Below are 18,682 nucleotides of genomic sequence, written 5' to 3'. Positions count from 1 at the left end.
GTGAAAACCGTAAATTTATTAAAATTTATGTACTATATAAATCAGGACTATAATTTAATAGAGTAGAGGACGTTCTTAGAAGTTGATAAAGTTATTTAGGACAACACAGGATAAACTTCACGTGGTGTTAGTTCTTTGGAATAAACCTTGTCAGCTTGTTATCCTTTCAACATAAAATTATGAGCCATGATAAGAAATATGTGTAATTTATTGCGGCCTCACACAGAAAATGTTGACACAGACAGTTCTCTCACGTGGCTAAATATTTATTATTGCAAACTTTATAAATGCGGTACTCAATTAATAACGTGTCCTTTTTAAAACTGCTAATGTGAAATGTAATTAGTTTTTAACAAAATAAACTATGCAAACAAATAAATCGATCCATACACAGTAATAAATATTATAACTATACAATACCAATACGTATTGATATTGTAGAACTAGAATCAACTAACTCGAATGCTATTGGCCTGCTCCTATTGGCCAGATGAAAAATAAGAAATAATTATTTTTTATGTTGATATATATATAAGAATCCCATGTAAATTTATATTATTAAAACAGGAAGGTAAGATCGACAAAATTGTATTCCATCCACTACTGCCAAAAAGATTGTAATAGTTAGGATGTCGTATAAAATGTTTCAATTAATAAATGTCATATCACAGTTAATGGTATTCAAAATTATTGGACAAAGTTATAATTTATAAAATAAATATACATATTAGGGCTAAATACATTATTTAACTTGACCAATTATGGGGCAACTGATTTTTAAAACGTAAAACAAATGCATGAGTATGTCAAACGAGGAAATTTATTATATTTTTCTAGTTATTATTAAAGTAGATACTTATGAACATTTTAATTATAAGACACTATAAACAATACCAAAAAGGTGTTTGGCATACATGTATAGTACGTTAGATTTTATACGTTTAAAATCTGGTGTTTAAATTGACAGTTATCATTGTAAAAAAGTAAAAAATTACTATACTGGTTAAATCGACATGCAAATATTTAAAAAAAATATGTTTTAAAGCTTTTACTGTTACGAAATAAGCAATAATGAATATATTGGAATAATTATAACAGCTAATGTTGGTTAGGCTTTTCTGGGGGTCTGAATTGTTTGAAATGTTAATGTAATGTTTTTATTTCGAATACTTGTTCGAACAGTTTTTGCGGTATTCGAATGTTAATCAAGGGATGTATTATTCACTAGGAATAATTCAAACTACGTAGTTTATTCAATATTATCATCAATTAACATGAACTATTTCCTATCATTGAGAATAACTGAAAATTCGATTATTCAATTACCATAGTAAACATTCCATACCAATACAATTATTGTCATACAATATGCTACATATAAAGTCTATTTATGATTATTTTACTTTACAATAAACAAAATTAACAATTTTACTAATACAAATAATTAATTTTTGCACAAATGATTTCTATTCTTACATTAGAATGGTACGAGTATGTGTACTGTAGATGAAATAGATCAATTTTGTGGAATAAACCAGTAAATTGCCCTAATTTAGTCTAAAAAGAACTCAGAGCGAAAAAATGCGTCGTCAGCAGCCGAGAGCTTTTAGAACCCAGTCAGTACACACTCACGCTAGCGTGACTAAATGCCGAGATGTAAATGATATTTCAGAGTACGAGTTTTACTCTGATTATTTAATGCAAATTAAATTTCAGTGCAGTTTTCTAACCGTTGGTCGTAACGTAAATAAAGAACTCGCACGGAAGTTAATTATTAGTGAAACGCGTGTGCAATTCACGTACCGATAGACACTTTCCCGCGAGTGCTAACTCTTATGATTATCTTTGGAATTACGCTCTGCAGTAATATCCTTAGAGCTTATTACACTGCTGGCCTCAATAACCTCACAGCTGGTTCAATATATTCTAGTGGTGTTACAGACGTTCCCTGCCAACTATATACCTATATGGAATCAACCTATCGTTTTGTATCCTGAATGTAAGTGACAGTTATATCAAGTCAACAACACCCTTTTTTGAAGAAAAATTCTACAATAAATAGATTGAAATAATTTATAAGATTATATGCCACAAAACTAACTTTAATTATTAAATAAAAATAGATTACGCAGTGATACAAAATTTTAATGGGTTGTCAGGCAACTAATATGTAATGTGATAATTATTTCACTGAATACCATTTAAGATAGTTAAATAAATATGTATTAATTTATCAGTTTATAAAATCCAAACTAAACTGCTTCAGTCAGTGTAGCCAGGATTAATGAACCGGTTTCATCAGCTAAAAAATCAAGCTTGTTTTAATAAAAACTATAATTTGTAATTGACTAGTTTGGTCAGTTAATCCAGTTAGGATTAACGGTTTTTTTTTCAAGAAATTCAATCATGTTTAACGTGTTTGACTAGGAAATATAACACACAATTACATTTTTATCAGTCAGTTCAACCAAACGTAACTGGTTTTGTCAGGGAATCCAATCAGGTTTAACCTGTTTTACCAAGAAATGTAACCCATGATTAAATTTGTATCATTTAGTTCAACCAAAATGAACTGGTTTCATCCAAGTCTAACAAATATTGACAGGTTTTATAAGACAATCCAATCAGGTTTAACCTGTTTTAGCAAAAAGTATAACCCATAATTGATTTTTTTATAAGTCAATTCAACTAAACTGAACTTATTCATCGGTCAGTCTAACCAGTAATGACTGGTTGTATCAGGGGATTCAATGAATTTTATTTTTTTTACCAGGAAATATAACCCACAATTGACGTTTTATCAGTCAATTCAACCGAACAATTGGTTTCATCGGTCAGTCTAACCAACACTGACTGGTTTTATCAGGAAATCCAATCAGGTTTAACCTGTTATACCAAGAAATGTAACCCATGATTAAATTTGTATCAGTTAGTTCAACCAAAATGAACTGGTTTCATCGGTCAGTCTAACAAATATTGACAGGTTTTATTAGAAAATCCAATCAGGTTTAACCTGTTTTAAACAAAAAGTATAACCCATAATTGACTTTTTATCAGTCAATTCAACCGAACAATTGGTTTCATCGTTCAGTCTAACCAATAATGACTGGTTTTATCAGGGGATTCAATGAGTTTTATTTTTGTTACCAGGAAATATAACCCATACAGGAATTGACTTTTTATCAGTCAATTCAACCGAACAATTGGTTTCATCGGTCAGTCTAACCAACACTGACTGGTTTTATCAGGAAATCCAATCAGGTTTAACTTGTTTTACCAGGAAATATAACCCACATAACTGGTTTCATCGGTCACTTTCTGGTTTCTGGTCGGTTAACTCACAATTCCACTGACGCTACAAAATCTTGAAATATTTCGGTCTTGTTATGAGAGCCATCTTCAGTTAGCAATCACGTTCTATTTTCAGACTTAATCTACCACAGTCCTAAAATACACACATAGCGTCCTTGAGACATTGCATTTATTTTACTTGCAATCAACTCCGTGTGTGCCACGAATTTGTTTGTAATGTACAGGTGATCTAGAAACTTTGCACTGCTAACGGTGCTGGTTTAGGCCTGGATTTCCGGTACACCAGAATAAACAATAACAACAGTGAGTAGACCGCCTGCTGCTGGCATGCCGGTATAAAGGCCGGATGCCGCCTCTCGTTGTTATCGCTATCAGGTCAGGTCGAGAGTGTGATAGCGTGGCGCGGCGGCGGCCTCTGTCATCACAGCTGGGACACCACTCATCGTGGATCGCTACACCGTTTACTTTATTATTATTATTTTATTTCTAATATAGTGCAGTGTTTCACACACTAAAGTAACTGTTGACATTTCACAATAAACCAATTTAATGAACAAGTGTAATACGTTTAAATATTGTGGTGTTTGAAGAAAATTATGGTTACATTAAATTGAAATTTTTATTCATTACAATATATATCATATATATATATATATATATATATATATATATATATCACGCAATGAAATTATCGTTTGACATTTTTAGATAGCATTTTAAGCATTTTAATTAACTTTACCAAGAGATTTTAAAGTTTGTTAATGCCGATGGAAGGCTTGAAAGGATAATAGACTTTCGGAAATTTGCCAGAATGGAAACCTTATTAACCTTTCAAGATACCTAATTTAAGGAATCCTTAATTCATAAAAAGTGAATTTTAATGTATAGCTTTACCTAATCCAAGAAGGTTTTGGTTTGCGGATGCCTGCGCCACCAAAATTCTTCGATACTTCACAATTTAAAAAATAAGTAGAAACAACTACTTTTAATTGCGATTCTAACATAAAAATATTTGAAATACAAATCATTAGGTATATGTTTAAGGCTTAAATACAAACAACATAATTATAGCAAATTTTTGTAAGGTTTTCATTGGCGCGCTTACACATATTCAACTTCTGTGACTAAACATTAATTCCTAGCAACCAAAAAGGAAATGTGTGTATCTGGTATAAATTTGAATACATTAATTACACTGCACTGGCAGTTAGAACTTCTGAGCGCGTCTGAAGACAACATGTCAATATTACAGTTTTACGACTAACGCATTTATATACTTTGATTGCAAATTTCTTTCAGCGATTGCCTTTCATCACAATGTGCAGTAAATTTTTATTTTACACAAAAATAATAAAATACCTTTAATCTGTTGCAAACACAGTTTTCCAATTGTAGCCAAACTGCAAATCCTAATTTTTTCCAAATATCTGTTCTGACACAAGGTTGACTAGAAGTAAATAAGAATATATCCAAGCACTAATATCGTTGCCATTTGTACAATTTCCGTTTAGGAGTCCTGCTCCTTATTACAAACTAAGTTCAGGTTGCAGTAAATGTGTGTGGTAACACTACCAATATTGGAGATAGAGTAATTTGGCACACGTACACATTTGCTACCATTACAGTGTAATCACTGGCTGCGACAAATGATTCACTCCTTGATTTGGCACTAAACCACAACAGTATTTATTGCTGCGCGGTTTACAGCTTTAAAATTACATTTTATCAATATTTATTTTTATCGATGTATGGAAAAGGTTATGCCTCAGATATTTATTGACACTTATAACGGCCATGTATCAAAAAAATGTTAAAATGTATGAATGACTTTAATATTGGATTAATGAACTTTCCATTTGATTGCATGCATTTTAGTTTTAACGTTTGATATACTGTATTCTAATTGGTTGAACGTCAGCGCTTAGCCTGTCACTTCAGGAGACGGAAAAGGTTCATTGCTATCTGTCTATCTGTTTGTCCGCTAGATAATTCGAGAACGAACTGACCTAGAGACTTGAAGCCTTCAACGAAGCTTCATTTTTACATAGGCAAAGATGAGCTCTATGCGGTTATATATATAGACATCGACGAATTAGATGGGCATGCCACTCCATGGGATTTGGCCAAGTGGTAGTGAACATTTTAAAATTGGCCGTATGAGTAACTAAGTGGACAACAAGAAAATTGCAGAATAAATTTCAAAAACTGAGAACAATCATATGCGATTTGAACAAGCAACATGGTACATGTACGTGTAGTCTAACTACCCCTACACATACATCATAACTCGGTGTGTAGACTTTTATTACTTGAATACTATTATGAATCTCAACTGAATGAACAAAAATGGGAGTTTCTCATGTGGGAAAATCGCAATTTAAAGAGGCGCGTAGACTTTAAATTCTGCATGAACCTTTAACGCTACATAGACAAGAATGAATTCTATGATGTCCGACCACAAGACATAGTAAAAAATGTAACCATAAACTTAAAATTTTGCATGTAGCCTCGCGAAGCATGTTACGCAACCCTACCTGGCTGTATGCACAACTACAGGGATCTTGAAAACCACAAGACTTACAGTTTAATTTAAGGTAGTGCATTAGATCAAAAATTTGAAGTGCACTGCAAAAATTTTCAAACTACCATATCTATTAACTGCCGTGCTGCCCGTAATGGGTGTTTTAAAAATTAACGATTAACGGTTTCGTCACGCTAATTATTAATGCATGTGAGCTATCTGAATTGGCTTATTCTAATGCATAGTTGACATTTTACCTGTGTTATGTCAACAGCAGCCCAATTATTTTATAAACGGGCTACAGCTGTTTTCCTTATCTTAAGCTTGTTTATAAACCAGATCATCATTGGCTTACAATTCCAAGTACGATATTTACTACAGAAGACCCTTCTCTGATGCCCATAGACATACGTCTTTGAACATAATTACTAACATTGATAGTTACATTTACAAATTAATAGCATAAATAATTAGTATAAACTATTGTTTAAAACTTGTCTGTTAACTCATTCTTGTATTTAAATGACTATATATTTCTGTAACTTAATCAACACCTTCAATAGTAAACTTTCATATGAACTCAATATTAGAGAACAATTTAGAATCTATCGATGAATTGTAAACGGTTTTTACAAATGCGTTATATTTATAAGTTAAATTTATTCTAAATGTAAATATTCCAAAACAGATAATTAGATATACTTGGACTATCGAAACACGTGTAACTTTATTAGCATTAGATAACAAATATTGCTTCAAATGTTTAACAGTTAATGGTAACATGTTATGTCACGTAAATGTTATATTTTTTAAATATCGCAATTTTCCAAGGAAAACATATCAAGTTTATATAAATATATTTTCTCAATTAGTCTATTTTAATTTCTACTGTTCCATTCATTTAGTAAGATAATATTAATTGATCCAAATATTTCAGTTGCAAAGTTAAAGAATCGTATACTAAGGTAATTAAACCGCTAATTAACGTATTGTGCACGTAGGCTATTGTTCAATAACCACATAAAAAGGCATTAGTAGTAAAACAAAACGTGACGAATCTCTTGGTGGTTTTTACCATTATTACTCAGCTGATCGTAAAACCAGCTGCAGTTTTTCAGTGTGATAACCAATCAGTGTAAAACCATCAGATATTTTAACAACTAATTGCTCGTACTAACCTTTAAACTAACAAAACAAATTATTAGCACTCGGTCTTTTTAGCACATATACTTTTGTAAAATTAGTACGAAGAAAAATAGGGCATCTTATTTAAGAAAATTGACTTTAACCTTAAAACTCTTTTTTATTGTACACTATTAAAAAACTATACAAAATATCCAGCAGATTTTAAACAAATACTTTGTTTTGTAAGTTTAAAATTTTATAAAAGTTTCTGTAAACCATTTTATTGAGTGCTGCGTTGAATGACGTAACAAACTTTACAAAATTACACAAAATAGATGGTCCTGTTATTCCGCGCTACTTTTATTTTTTTTTTTTTTTTAACTGCATTCTGTGGTAATAAAGTTATTTAAGTGTGCCCAAAATATGGAACATAAAGTATACACACTGACAAAACAATGTTGTATAATTTAAGAAAAATTTCTAAATTTAGTAGCCTAACTTTTATACTTTACGCATCGCATTCAAGCATTATTATAGCAAGTGTACTGCTTTTTTTATATTTCGGGAAATGTGTGCATTTTGACGGATGATACTGTTAGGTAGTTAAAAATTACTAAAACTTAAATGAGCATTATTAAATATCGTGATTATAAGAGTCCATGTACAGCACCCCACGCGCAGATATCCCGTAGACTTGGGCAATAACTTAAGCGATTTACTCGCATTTCAATTAGATAATATTTCACAAGCATCATTTATATAATTTATCACACTCATTTTATGGGCTTGGCTTCTGATGGCAAACACCTATGCGTTAAGTACAATCTTTTTCAATTTGTAAACATGGAATGCGAATGTATTAAACTGTAGACATTGGTAGCTTTTTTGTACTCTAAAAACATTAACTAATCATTAGTAAGCTTTGTAGTTGAGTTTAATTGAAGTTTAAGATTCAAATTCATACATTCCGAGGCATCTCCCGCGAGACATAGTAGAATATTTCCGCACCAGCCACGCCGCAGCGCTCTGTGGAACAAAATCTATGGCTTCTCGCATGCTTCGTACATCAACCTGCGCTCGCTATGCTCGCTGGTCTCTGTTTTCGACAGTGCAAAGTAAAAATGAATACCATCAAAGGCTATTCGATTATTTTACATTTTAGTCAACGCTCACACACAATAGTACCTTACTCCACCACCCGCTCTGAGAAACTGTGCCACTTCTCTTTTCCTGTTCATTTCACAATTAAACTATTAAAGAAGAAACACTATACAATACATAATAATAAATTCCGGTTCAGGTTTATGACCCATCACATTAGCTTCCCATTCTTTTGGACATATCATTACCAAAAGCACTGATAACCCCATACTTTCTCTTTCAAAGTGCAGGCAGGCAAAGGTCACTCACGATGGTTTTGAGAACGAATTTACACTCTATTAAATATACAGTGTAAAATGTTCAATTATATTTCTAATAATATTATATATGTTTTAAATATTCAATCTACGCCTCTTTTCAAATTTTTTCTGCCTTTTTCAAACAAAAATAATTTCTGTAATTTTTATTTTGATAAGAAATATGTTTATAAATTATTTTAACTCGTTTATTATTTTAAGAATTATTTATTACTGAATTAATGTAATTAACATTTATGTAAAACAATAAGCATGTAAACTATCTTTAATATAATACAAAAACGTTTTGTTAATCCAATTTTCTTCCTCGATTAGCAATCCTAGAGGGTTACATGTAGTTATAAATACACTGTAAGGTAATCAATGCTTTTATAAAAATAAATGAATTTTGAATTTGAATATGAAGCAGCACAAATATCTGAGAAAAAACAATTTTTTTAGTTCAGGATAAAGGTTGTTTGAATAATATCGCTAAATGTAATTCTATAAAATGTATCTTAACGGAATTTCCGTGGTAGGATTATATATATACATTTTTAGGATAAAGGTTTGTAGAGTTAAAAAAATATTGAAGTGATCTTTATCCAATGAAAAATATATTTTAATAACATTAATTCTTAGACTTACGCGACCGGTGTCATGGCAATCGTCTAAGTTTTCCAGTTCTAGATGCTTCGAAAAAATTGTTATCTTTAAGTCAGATCTCGAAATATATTGGCATTACTGTGGAGTGCCATATTCGTTTTGATCTATCATTTGTAGTCTGACGCTGGATCTCTACTGTGAAGTCAAGACCTGAATTGTGTTAGCAATTTTCGAACGCGATTTGAACCGGGGTTCTTGAAAATACTCTTTATTAATAATAACGTTAATTACAAAACTGGTAATCGTGTTGTCATTGAAAAAGCGTGAAAGAAACATACAAGTAAATAAACATAACATATGGCATTTTGGTAAAAATAATAGGATATACAGGAAGTAGTACTTGATTTTTTCTTAACTATAAAAAATGGATATACAAATATTAGTTTTTAAATTTTCCGTGATTAAGTTATTAATTGCCATTTCCCTTTTCAATAAAAAAATTGAAATGTAACGATTACACATCGAACTAACCCTAAAATGTGAATGTTTGAGTTTCAATAATAAAAAAAGTTCAAGTGATTTTTGGGAAAACTTTAGATTAGATGGGTGTGTATCAAACATTTTACGTTATGAACCATTTAAATATTGGTTTCACAGAACTTGAATTGATTTATTGCTATCCAGAGTCAGCTTTTTTAATTGACTGACCGTTAGCAAAGCCAAACTTTCAAGGAACAGAAAAATTTCCATTTTTGTCTTCCTATTTGTCTGTTTCTATTTCTTTTTCTATATTCACCTGCTCACCCCAGGAGCAGGAAAATATACATTTTTGTCTTTCTATCTGTCTGTCTGTCTGTCAGTACGTCTACACGATATCTCGAGAACGAACTGACCTAAAGATTTAAATTTGTTTGTAAAGCTTCATTACTATTGAAGCACCACCGATGACGATGAGAAGGTTCATTTCACTCTTGGCAATGAAGTAGCCAGCGGAGAGTCAGTGCACCAGGCCCCCAAATTTTAAATGTTACTTACTTTTTTTAGCGAACGATTATTATTATTTAAATAATACAGTATTAGTGACATGTACTACTGAAAGATCGCTCTCAACAAAGAAACGGGTCAAGAAACTTTTAAGGGACAAAATGATGAATGAGCGGTGGACTGCGTTCTATCCACAAAGGGAAAATATCAGTTTCTCTTCGAGCAAGTACTAGATACGATAACTAAGAAGTCTAGAGGAATTTTACTTTTGTAAAAGTTCTTGTGCATATTATCATTTCTCAATGTGGATTTTTATACTATGTAGTGTGTTTTTAGACAATAAAAACATATCTTTTGTAAATAAATTACTACATAAGTCTATTTAAATTACTAATCCTACACCACCTACTAAAGTAGTGTCTCTAAAAATATGAATATCAATTGTCAATACAACCTATTCAAGGACGTAACAAATTTTTACAAAATTCACTATTTTGCTTCTTAAATCTGATAGTTTCAAAAGTTTGAATGCTTTCGAGGAAGGTCCTCGAATTTTGTCTTAACATCCTCCCCCCAATTTTTACTGGATACGTCCTTGCTCCGTGGGGTTTGGCTGAGTTAGAGAACATTTTTACATTTACCTCATGGGACTTTTTTTTAAATTACCATGATGGCAACAAGAAAATCACAAAATATAAATTTTTAAACAAAATCGTATGGGATTTTGACAAATTACATGAGATCCATGTAGCCGAACACATTGGCTTCACCATTGACTTGGAATGTAGAATTTTATTATTTAGATACTGCTATGAGTTCCAACTTAATGAACAAAAATGTGAGTGTATCTGTGGCAAGATATATCGAGATTTAAGCAGGCAAGTGAACTTAAAATTTGGTTAAGTGTGCATGTCTATCCATAGAATTTTGCAGAGGGTCATTTAAACCTATTATTCAGTAGGCCGACACAATTTCTGTTTATTTACTGGAGTGATGTAATGATGGAGTGATGGTGGAATGATGTCTTTTCTGCATGGTTTTTTGTGTACGTTTGTCTGCAAGACTTCGCAAGACTGAAATGAGCTATAGACTCAAAAACTAGTAACTTAAGACACGTGGTGTTGTGTAGGGGTATTTTTAGAGTTTAAGCAAGTGTGTAACCAGTGGCTCTCTCAATATAGTACTACAATGAAGGAATTGTACTTGATGTAGTACACGGGCTGATGTCAAGGCACGATAATTCGCTAAGATACTGAGTACAAACAATAGTTCTCACGTTGGGTGGACCTTCCTAGACTACAGGAAACAATTTGCTGCTAGTGAGCCTACCGCTGTAGATTACGATATAACAAATAAATAAGCGCCTCTGGATCACGTTAATCAGTAGGTAATTTGATGCGGCTACTATTTACTGATATCATTCAAGGATAAATTAATAAACAACACCGGACACTTATATAGCTCAAGTATCTCATACTCATATCCGTTTCTTTAAATATTTACAAAACATAAAGTAGCTTAGTTCAAATCATAAAGTATTCTCTAAAAATAAACGTTCTTATTCTCTGTTGTTTGGGATTAATAAATGAGGCCTTTGGAGGCACTGTAACGTTGTAAAGTAGTAACATTTTATCTATGAAGGAAAACTACTGCTTAAATACCTGTTACTTTAAGTGATTGGCGTTGAAGCTTCATATATACCAGCTAGAATATCACTTGTCTAACCCATGTTAATTGTTTAACTGCCTAGTGTAGCCATATTATGGACATACTAGTAATGTACAGTACTCACATAATACACTTTGTAATTTTGGCTGATACGGGTTAATTTGTGAAAACTTCACCGTTAAATTAATACTCATTGTTTTGATATTAGGATATTATTTAGGATAGTTGCGTGACATTTAAATATGTTATCTTATACACATTTGTGCTGCTGGTTTTTGTTATATTTTTGAAATCGGCTGTGTTTAAGAGATAGTTATTCACGTGCCAGATAAATTAATGGAACTTTACATTTTAAATATTTATTGGCAATGATAATTAAGAAAATAATCCAATTTTTAATTAGAGATTTTGTTATTAAAATAAAATAATGTACTTTGTATTTGCGCTTGAGGCTGTGAAAAGTGTTTTAATAATATCTCATTTATTTAATTAATATAATTTTATAAAAATAAGCGAAATAAACAAAAATAAAAAAATAAACGATGTACTGGTATATTTTGTTAACGAGAACTAGTTCTTCGAAAACTAGGATACCGGAAACTATGAAACTGTTACTATTGTAAAATTTATCGATAACAATAATTTTTGAAAATTCTATATAGAAGTTTTCCATGTGAATATAATAATATATTTCTTCCCCACAATATTTTAAACGTTACCTGTTGAAATTATCGGTTTTTTATATTCATTTTATTCTTCGATTTATTAAATACTACTGTATTATTAACTTTATTACTAATTTATATTGGCAAAGACTGTTTTAGTAACTAAAATTTGTGTTTATTTGCAATTGTTTTAGCAACAGCTTACATACTAGATGAAAGCGACTTATCTTAATTTATACAAACATTAACTATGAAATCAAAAACTTGGATAACATATCCGTAGCAATAAAAAATTGTATTATTATAAATAAAGAAATCAAAAGAGTTATAAAAATTTTAGAACAATGATTATAACTGAAAATTGTTTAATATTTCAGTATGTGCAAAGGGTATAACATTTTGCCACTAAGGGGATATTTAAAAAGTAATCTGTTGTACTTCATACATTAATGTAAAATAAAAAATAATATCACTAATATAAATTCATGTAAAACGACACAATAATTAATAATGGTTTAAATGTATATTAATTTCGGGTAAATATGATTGACCTATATCCAGGAAAATAAAGTACACCAATATCAAAATCATATTTATATTGAGACATTCTAATTTAGTTTTTAACACTTATTTTTACATAATATGTATACACAATATTGTTTCAAAACCAAACTTAATATTTATGGCTAAGAATTGAAATACTACATGCGTTTCAATCCGAATATTTCAATATCAATATTACTATTGATACATGTATATATTTAAACGTGAAGCTATTATTAGTAATACAGTATATAAATAATTGTGAAATAGGCAATTTGTATTTGAATTCGGGCGCTTATTTAATTGTAATTCATTTTCCCAGCGGTCTACATCCTTTGCCGGCAAGTGTGCATATTATTGGTGTTAGATAAGCAAACAGCAGTAATTTGAGGTTAGGTAAAAATCACCTGTGATCTATCAGCTGACAGTTGGAGCAGAAGCCACTGCCTCCTGAATTGAGTATTGTTGTCACAACACTCGCGATCACGACACCACATCGCATGCCAAAACAACCTGAACTAACCTCACTTCACACCACAGCACTACTGCGCAGACCGAGCCGCGCGATCTGCCCGCGCTCTCTTATATACCGGCTAAAAATACACACTGATGTCACAGCCTAGCCGCGCCATTGGCTAGCGGTGACGTAATGCCGGTCTCCGATTGGTCCGCTGGCGAGCCCACCGAGATATCAGTGCTCCCGTGATAACGTCGAGGGAGTAAGTGAGCATCTGGGGAGTAAAATATAGCGGGGGGCGTGATAATTACCTGATACCTGCCCGATTATCGGCCGATTTTCGATTTTGATAGCCTAATAGGCTTTAAAACTGTCGGATTTTTAACGAATTGCAGTCGTGATCGGGTTTTAATTAATTGGAGTTTTATTACTGGATATGCCTTGTCCAATCTGCTTTGATAGCAGGCGCTATTGTTTTTTTGACGAACCTTTAATTAAATTTGCCTCTCACTTTCAGTTTTTTGTTCATTAACGATTCAAGGATAATTTGTTGATACGTATAATTTAATTTAAGAGTAATACAAAGCGAAAGGGTAATGTTCAACTTTGGACATTAAAACACTACCTACATGGTTTAATATGAGTTCAGAATATTGTGTTTTGAATGCAAATTACTTATTGATTTATCAGTATAAACAATCTTCTGTTCACAACTTAAACCTGTACACACATGTGACTAATAGTATGTTTGAATTATTATTGTCAGTCATAAACAAGTTAGGCAATTCGAAATAACTTTTAGCCTATAGGATAAGTAGGATTAAGATCACGCTCTTCGGTGGGAAAGGACCAGGTTCGATCACGAAACAAATTTGCTATATTATTTCAAGGCGTTAACCTATTATATATGGTCAACAAAAGTGTTATTATCTTATTTCCACCTCCCTTAACAGTTCACAGAAAAAAATAATTAAAGGATCTATAATTAGTTATTAGGTTGTATAATAACTTATTATTGTCCCATACAAATACATTACAACCTGTTTCTGTGGATTACCCAAGCTCTACACAGTTTCCGAGCTGTTCTGCGCTTATCACATTATTCCAGACAAGGCTCTATGGTTGTGAACATGGCTTGTCCACCATTATCCTTGAGATTAGCTGTTGATTAGCTAATCACTCTGATTCCAGGAACAGCACTTCAAACGTTGATATAATTAATTGTAGCTGTATTAATGTCACACGTTTGTATCCATCAGCTATATTATACGCCAAGACATAGTTTACAAAGTATCAAGTGTGCATAAATAAAGAACTTTTACGTATTTTAAATAATAAGTACATAAATAAGTAGGTATTAAAATAAAAATGTCATAGATTTATATCATAATTCTTAAGTAATAATAAGTAAGTATAGGGGATATTTTGTAATGTAAATAATATTACTTTGAAAACCATTTTAAAAAAACTATAAATAACGTTAATTGTCTTGTTACATTTTCATTTGACGAATTAATCACTACTTGATATTAATACAAGTAAAATTCAGAATTACCTTTCTCATCACATAGACAGAGGCCAACAGTCATCTGTTTTTGTGATTTTAGAAAAAAAGAACAGCATTTTTTGAAGATAAAAAATATGTTATTCAAGCTAAATATGAGCATGTTCAAATGTATAGTTTTGGAGTTAAAACATTTCTCTAAAATACAGATATATATAAAAGCGCAATCAATGTTTATAAAATGTTTGGCTTATAGGCCTATGAACATAAATCTGCATAAACACTATTCAAAACAGAATTAAATAAAGGAACAGTTGAATAAAAGTGTATATAGTGTCGCGCATTACAGAGTAAGTAAACATTTGATTAAGTAACAGTCTACAGAAAGGTCAAAGTTTAAACTAATTAGTCAGTTAATTAAATCGCACATCCATGGCCATCATGTGATCAGCTCGACTAACAACTATAGTACGTTTAATCTATGGTATATATTAAACTTAATTAACGCAGATATTGCCAGTGAACTGAAGTGGGAACGGGGTTAGACATTTTGTTATAGAAAATCTGTGCATTCGTCGAGCACTGATAAATCAGGTAATGTATGTTTCACAGTTTCCACCTAATTCTACAAACGCTAAATTGAACATGTTCTTGAATACTCGGAAATGTTTTGTTTTAAATCACAAACCAGCAGATCCCAAGAAAAATAGGTAATATAACCAATTTCAAGGCATGTTTGAATCATTGTTCTACAGTTGTACTGCTAAATATTAGTCACTGATACTTAGTTAGTAATTAGTGTTACATTCTTTAGGTGCGAAGGTATCGTACCAGAGCGATATATTTGTTACACAACGTCTTATTTATTTTGTTAAGATAGTTTAAAATGAAAATGTTAATATATGCTACCTACTTATGTGTTTGTTGTAGATATTGAACTCGAAACGGCTTCATTGAAACGTTTCCTTTAAAGTTGGAAATGTCCAGTGTCGGATTTGCTACTAGGCCGACTAGGCTTTGCGGAGTGGGTGTCACATGTATTCGGAGTTTAAATTTCATGGTCTACCGGGAGTGGCTTCTCCCCCCACTATCTCCATGACACATTCTAAATTTTCTTCAAAATTATTTAAAAGACGTATTTGTTGGTGAAAATTTGATTGTATTGTAGCTCAAGCGTAAGAGTACTCAATCGAAAATTGAGAAACAAGACTCAAAGAACACCGACCACAAGTTTTTGTACTGTTGAATAATTTTTTTTATAATTTAAGTTCTCAAACCCAAGATTATCGAAAGACGTTTCATGAAAGTCAATATCGTTAGAAGTGAACGATCACGACACAGCCAACGACAAACAGCCCTGGAAAGTCTGGCGGTTTGCCCTTCCAAACGAGTAGGCCTCCGCAAATTAACAAATCCTTTAAACAATCTGTTTCAAAAATAAAATGTTTTGAATGTGGTTTACAAAATTACACGCCCAAGGTAATGCCTAAGAGCTCCATACCGTGACGAATGGCTTGAACAGCCCTGTCAAGAATAAATGTTAACATGGTAATTTAATAATAACTTTTTTGAAATAAATAAAAAACCTAAATCTATAAACTCATCAAAAGTACACTCGCAACTGTGTTGTATAACATTTGTTCTCAATCAGATTGCACGTGTCCGTAAAGCTGCAGTAAACACTGTATCCTTGTTCGTTGTTATCTACGTAACAACCGGAAGTTGATTTGCCTTATATGTCTAAACGCAGAAATAACAATAGTTTATTTATTGCTTGTAAATGTTTTGTCTTATATTCCTAAACATTAAATTGCGTATAAATCAATATATACATATAGAATTCCAAGACTATTAGTGTCGTATGTCATGTTTTGGGTGGACTGGATTTGGAGTTGTAGAAGGTAGTATCCAATCAAAATGTACATTAAGATTTAGTTAGTTTTATGCACCAAATTATGTTAGGTTTTGAGTTATCAGGATTTAAGTGACACGTAAGTAAATAAAAAGTCATATTCTCATACAACCGTATTACTCTCATTAAATGTATTACAATTACATTTTGTGATTTTTCAAAAGGTTTTATTTAAGATTTTTTATAATTTATTATTGTAGAGTTATTAACGTTAAATTTATAGTACCTAATACAATTTTAATAAATAGATAGTTCATAAAACTACAACACTATTACTAACCAAAAGCGGTATCCAAAACTAGATATATAAAATTTAAACTTTAAAATTTGAATTCCTCATCGCATACAACCATAGTACTCTCTCTCTCGGCTAAAGATAGCCTATGCTATATTTAAATGTAAAGGAAATACCAAATTTTATTTTTAGGTTTAAATTGTATTATTAAAAAATCTACTATTAAAATGTATATTACAAGTGAAATGTTGTAATTAATTATCGCTATGTGATTTCATCGAATTTTATTAAAATTAAAATGTTTTTAAAATTCTAAACTGATTTTAAACTGATCAATACATCGTCATGAAATCTTCTAATTTATCATAACATTTCACTTATAATACAGATTTCAATAGTTTTTCGAATTAAATAAAACTTTTAAAATGTTAATATAATTCATTGAAAGCAAGCATATAATGATAATTTATTAATAATACGTATTACTGCACTAGGTATGTAATATATATCGTAAGGTTTAAAACTTTTTTTCAATTTAAAACTAACGATAATAATTTTATTTTCTATTTATTTTTATTTTCTGTCGTTTATTATCAAATGAAGTTTCTTTTTCAACGTTTAGTAAAATAATTAGTTATAACATAATACTATTGTTCTTAATATTTTTGGGGGCATAAATAGCTGTCACCACCTTTCTGATAAATAGGATTTTCATTCAGATGTTTCTTCACTGATGTACTTTTCCGCGGGTCTTTCATTTGCTTTCTTCAATAACGTTGTAATGAAAATATCTCTACTTATATCCTGTTTATAATAAGATTTGAACTATTTGGTATAAAAATTCAAATAGTACTCGATAAAAATGTTACCTTTATAATCCTTTGGAGTATTTGAGAAGTCACGAATAAATTGAACATATTACTTAAAAATTAATATACGAAATCAGTGATGGTCACAACTATGAACTCATTATACACCAGAATTAACGGCATTAAAGATAACAAATTGGCCAGTTTTATGTTCCGTGAATTAAGTTCATTACTGATGGATGATGATTTGAAAAGATAACAGGATTTTATATGTTAAAACAACAAAACACATAGTTTCAAGAGCTGATATCAGCCTTTAAATTGTTTACTGCCGTAGATAACATCTATTTTACATAAAGTGAATTTTAAAATGGTTTGATCTTTAGAACTTACATATGTATAGATATGGCTTATTATTTAATGTTCATAATAGATATACAAATTAAGCTGTGATAATGTATAACAATTAATTAATACTTTAAAGAAAAAAGAATTACACGGAAGATACGGGCGGTAACATGTTCAGTACAAAAATAGTTAATATTATTCCATACAATGTTACACTTTCATTTTTTGTAAACCCCAAAAAATCACGATATTAACATTGTCAACAATTTTCAAAAGTATTTTCTGTCCTACACTTATGAAAATTATTTATCAAACAAATAAATGAGCTACGGGGGAAATTTTATAAATTTATGCTGTATTATGCCAATAGCCGAACAATATTAGAGACTTAAGAGCTTATTTCTAGGTTTAAAGATCCGGCTGTAGTTAAACAGTGTTGAGACTTTCTCCATAAGAACAATGTTAAACCTCATGCACTATTGAGACTTTATTTTAAATCGTATAACTATGAGAGATGTCTAAAAAGTTTTTGAATTTAATAAGGATTCAAACGTTTTATTATTTTTTTATTTATTTTTACATATCAACGGTCATAT

General features: G+C 31.0%; 1 protein-coding gene across 2 annotated transcripts in view; it reads right to left on the bottom strand.

Annotated features, from left to right (window-relative positions):
- Positions 1-13,369, bottom strand: part of LOC124357744 (activating transcription factor 3) — an 82,198-nt gene extending 68,829 nt beyond the window's left edge. For both annotated transcript variants that reach the window (XM_046809770.1, XM_046809772.1), the window contains exon 1: positions 13,229-13,369. The gene's annotated coding sequence lies outside the window, so the exon portion shown is untranslated. The remainder of the gene's footprint in view (positions 1-13,228) is intronic.
- Between the last annotated feature and the right edge of the window lie 5,313 nt (positions 13,370-18,682).

The sequence above is a fragment of the Homalodisca vitripennis genome, chromosome 3, assembly GCF_021130785.1.
Source record: "Homalodisca vitripennis isolate AUS2020 chromosome 3, UT_GWSS_2.1, whole genome shotgun sequence".
Classification (NCBI taxonomy): domain Eukaryota; kingdom Metazoa; phylum Arthropoda; class Insecta; order Hemiptera; family Cicadellidae; genus Homalodisca; species Homalodisca vitripennis.
The sequence above is the reverse complement of the archived record's forward strand: the minus strand, read 5'-3'. Positions and strand labels throughout refer to the sequence as shown.